At 51.8% G+C, this 4,831-nt stretch overlaps 1 pseudogene; it reads left to right on the top strand.

Moving 5' to 3' along the window:
- The first annotated feature begins 545 nt into the window (after positions 1-545).
- On the top strand, positions 546-4,341 carry LOC111539269 (annotated as a pseudogene).
- The last annotated feature ends 490 nt before the right edge of the window (positions 4,342-4,831 follow it).

Raw genomic sequence — 4,831 nt, 5'->3', positions numbered from 1 at the left:
AGGGATTCCCTACTCTCTGGATAGCTAGTCCTGACTAGAGAAGATTCTGCATGGAGACAATATAACATTTATTTGGCTTTTACTGAATTCAGTGCTCAAGGACAGTGGCACATTGACAACACTGCTTCCTAGCATGACATCACATAAATAAGTTTGAAGATATTGCTTAATAAGAACCCTTTAAAGATAAGAGAAATGGTAGAAAGAATTGAAGGATGCTGTTTCCTTTTTAATATCTGCCATGAATCATAGTCCGGAGAGAAGACAGAAAGCCAAGGCACGCAGGGACCAGGCACTGGCACAGGGGTCAGGAGGTGGACGTTCACAGGGGGCACAGCTCAGATCCCTGCCTTTGCTTTGGCCTGAGGCTGGGCAGACAGGAACATGGAAAGCTATGGAGCTGGTCTGAAGGTTAGGGTGGGGTGGTTAAGCCTTTGCTGGCATATGGCTTTGCAATCTCATACACTGAATAAATCCATCAGAGCACTGCATCCACTCACCCAATTAGCCTGCACCTCATGAACACCTATTGTGAGGCCAGCACCATGGGGAAACTGAGAGAACCAGACATTCTACCACCACAGAGGAATGACCTCACCCTGGGTGCTAACTCTTCCCTTCTGCTTACCTACCCAAAGGGAAAAGAAAGTGCAAGGTTCCTAGTTTACACTGAGTTTCTTGAGGGGAAAAAGGCTCTTGGTAAAACAATGCCTTATTCCTTTCCTGTGGAAGTTCCTTCTGCAGAATACAGCTCAATTGTGGGTCCCCAAAAGGCCCCCGAAGAATTAAAAAAAAAAAAGGGGGGGGGGTGGTGTCAGGCAAGGGCTTTAGGACATAGAAGGTCACTTTTGGTTGTTGTCCTGTTGAGCCAACTGCTTTACTAACTGGAGTTAGTAAACTCGCTCAAGCTGGAGGGTGAGGGCATGGGGTGGGGCTGAGGCTGGGGGTTGGTGAGTAGTTGACCCCCAGGGATCTTGTCTGAGGAAAACTCCTGTGATCCCCCATCAGAATATTTTGAAGGTGGAAGAGTCTTCTGGTGGGAAGGGAGAAGAGTGGGAGGAGGAAATAAGCAACAGGCAGCTTCCTTTCTCGACAGATGGAAAATAAAGGGCCTGTCCACAGCTCGGCGAACTGCCGTGGACCTCCCAACGGGGCTGCTTTCTGAGGTGATGGTCTCCTCGCTCCTTAGCCAGGCTGGTGGAGCCAGCTACTGACGTTGGAAAGGAGTTGGAGGATGGCGGTTTGTGGCCAGCAAATGAGAGGTGTGGGGGAGGGGGAAGAGGAAAAAGATAAGGGAGGGAGATGGTTCTTCAATGAAACCTCTGACCTCTTTTAAACCATAAAGAGGTGTGGCTGGTTCGATTCCAGTCCTTAACACAGCTCAGTAGGATCTTAGGGATTATTTAGGTCAAACCCCTGAGAGGTGAGGAAACTGAGGCCCAGAGGTCCCACTTGCCTTTGGTCATGGGGTGAGTATGTAGCCCAGCAGGGTCCCAGCTCCTGTGAGCTGCGATTCATGCTGTTATCTTTGCTGGGGAGGCCTGAAGTTCCTTTAGCTTATCCCTGATGAAGTAAAGGAAGAGCCCACGAGGAAAGCATTCATCTCAGAATTAGGTGACCTTGGCTTTGCGGTCTAGTTGCCCATTTCTTCCACTTTCCTTGCCAACATCTTTCCTAAGTCTGCCAGACCGGGGTGCAGTGCCACCGCCTTGCTGCCAGACAGGTGGCCTGTCCTGGGAGCAGGAAGGGGAGTTCAAGGCAAGCAAGGCCCACTGGGAGCCCCCTGCTAGAAGTGCTGGCCCCTTCCTTCTTTTGGAGGTGGCAGTTACTGGGCAGCATGACCCTGAGGAGGAGATAAGCTGCCTCTGATAGGAAGGTTTTATCTTTGAGGTTATTGCAAATGTGCCTGACTTCATCTGGTTCTGTCCGGATCTGAACTGGTAGCCAGATAAACTGTTTGCAGCCCCATTTCATGTATTTATCAAGTCTAAACAATTGTCAGGAGGCAATTATCCCCCAGGAAGCCAATGGCAGATAAGCAGTGCCCTGCAGTCTGATTCCAACCATGGAATCCGTAAGCTGTCCCTCCTTGCCCTGTGCAGATTTTCTCCTCTGTCCCTGCTGCTCTAAATTTTAAAGGAGGTTTGATGTTCCAACACATTTGTTTTGGTGTTCTTTGCCCATAGCCCCAAATAAAATCTAATGGTTTTTATAGGTGGATAAATCCTTTTTAAAGGCTCTTTTGTTATCACCACGGGGTTTGTGAGCACTAAAACTGGGTTTTAAGGGATCAGTGAAACCTTAGAATCACGGTTTGCTGTATCTGGAAGGAACTGTGACCACTCAGTACAGCCCCTTCAAGCGGTAGATGAAGAGGGTGAAGCAGGAAGGGATTTGATGGCTTGCGAAGGGAGCGTGCTCTTCAGAATTGGGCAGACGTGCAGCTGAAGCTTGGTCTGGCCACTGATCTGCTGCCCAGCCTTGGGTAAACTTCTGGAGCCCGTTTCCTCACTGATTACATGGAGATACCAATCCAGACTCCACAGTATTGTGAGAGGTAGTAAAACTCTTTCCCTCTGGTCAAGGTCACACAGACAGCTGGGGGGCAGAGCTAATTACAGAACCTTAGTATCCGGGCTTCCAGGTCTTTATCCTTTCCATTATTCTGCAGGAGGTCTTCAGGCTACTGTTAAATGAAAAGTAAAGCTTCTACTTTGTCCCACCCAAAATTCTAGTTCAGTGTTTCCCAGACAAAGCACCTCCAGCAAGTCTGAGGCTCAGTTCTATGTGGGGACTCATGTTTATACGATGATAGCATCTATATTTTTTCTGGATGAACTAATAATCGACTTGCCATTGTATTTAGGAAAAACTAGACATCACCTCATGGACGTCTAATTGAAAGGGACCGTCAGTTATTCCATTCATTCTGGCAAATTTTCTTTTTAGCTTTGGTTGCAGCAGGAAGAGAGAAACGTCTGGGGGGCTTTTTGTCTGGTGGAAAGGCATCACTGGTCCACAGCCGGGGACCCCTGGATGACCCATCCCAAGGTCCCGGCCTCAGTCTGAAGTCCCAGGGCTGGTCGCAGGCCGACCTTGCAGCCCTCGCCCGAGCGTTGTCTGCACCTCGGACACTAGGTGGCGCCACAGGAACATCCTCGCGGCCCGAGGCGCGGTCGCAGCCGGGGAGCACTCGCCGCGGTGCTGTGGAATTTTCTGGTTTTTTCACGCAACGTCAGGCGTCCTGCTGGCGCCCTCTCGCCACCGTGCCCTCCCGTCAGAAGCCCGGCTCCTAGCCGGGGAAGGCCGGGTGCTGGTCTGCCAGGAGCTGGGACTTGCGCCGCATGAAGTGTCGGGAGTCTCCAGTACCGCGCGTTCAACACCACAGGGCCAGGCTGTTTGCTCCCCATCGGTCGCTGCCCCCAGCACCCCGGGTTATTAAGGACTCATTTGCTTGGAGCGGCATCATTACAAGGGTGTGGGGTACTACATATACTCCGTATTTTTCTATTTTCGAAAGGCTGCAGGCGCGATGCACAGTGCGCTCGAACGGTGGGGCCTCGTGCTAGCCCGAGGAGCGAGCAGGGGCCCGGCAGGGTCTGCTCAGCCAGGCGGTCCCGGCGCAGCGGCCTCGGGAGGCCCTGCCGTCCTTCACCCCTGGAGGCGGGCGTGGGGGCGGGCGCGGGGCGCTTCCCCTTCTCAGGGCCCTCAAACCGCAAGGGGGTTTCCGCTTCCTAGTCGATGGTCGTCCTCTCCCATTCCCGGCTGCATCTCCATTTACCCGTCACCCATTTCCTCTGCCCATCCAGGCTCCTTGGCTCCGCTGGGGTCTCCGTTCCCTTCTCCCGGTCCCCCCGCCAGGTCGCGGCTCCTTTGTCCAGGACTCCGCAGGGGCTTGACCCGAGGACGCTGGTTTAGGCCGGATCTGGGGTCCCTCGTCACTCCCAGGCTTCTTCCACTTCCGGATTCTGGAGAATCGGGAATCAAGCCCTGCGCTTGCCTCTCCTTCCTCCTTCGTGCTGAAAGCACACTTCAGGCACGCTTCCTGTCCGCCCAGGCATCAGTTCTGACAGTGCGCTGAGAACAAGGAGTTTCTTTTTCTTCCCCAGAAGTTGCCTTTTGTAAGGACTATGTCCGCACCAGGGCTTGATACATGTTGCTACTCCTGGGAGTATGAGACTGGGAAGTTGATGGAAATGTCAACATTAGCTTTAATGGTGAGGCCAAAGGGAGAATGGACCCAGCATCAAGCCTGGGTAGAGGAGAACGGGAGAGGGAGGACCAGAACAAGGGCTCCCCGTTCACTGCCTTGGGGTGTCTGAATCCTGCCTTTGCTGTTGGTGAGCTCTAGGACTATGGGTAAGTTGGTTAACTTTTTGAGCCTCAGTTACCTGTTCTGTCAAGTGGGAATACAACTCCCTAGCTTACAGAGTTGTGGTGAGGATTATGAACTGTTATGCATTTACAGTGTCCTCCCCGCAAGTGAAAAGGCTCAGTAAATGGTAACTGTTATCATGGTTCAATCTAAACTTCCGTGCTTGCCTTTCACCAAATTGATGTTACAGAAATCAAAAGGTTCCTGTTTTTCCCACCTTGTTTGGAATTAGGAAAACCTTTCCCTGCACCGTTAATGTTTTATAGGCCTCTTCTCTCCAAGACAGAAAGGAAGAGAGGGTAACGGGGCTTATTTTTTTCTCCCAGGACTCTTGAAGAAGGATACAGGATGTGGCTGTGCCACTGGGGATAAACGGTGTAACACTGCGGCGGGTCAGCTTCCTCACTGGTACAGTGGGACTCTTATACAGGCCCCTTTCTTTCCAGCACCAGATAC

Source organism: Piliocolobus tephrosceles, chromosome 1 (genome assembly GCF_002776525.5).
Source record: "Piliocolobus tephrosceles isolate RC106 chromosome 1, ASM277652v3, whole genome shotgun sequence".
Taxonomy (NCBI): domain Eukaryota; kingdom Metazoa; phylum Chordata; class Mammalia; order Primates; family Cercopithecidae; genus Piliocolobus; species Piliocolobus tephrosceles.
Note: the sequence above shows the minus strand (reverse complement) of the source record. Positions and strands in the feature narration are given on the sequence as shown.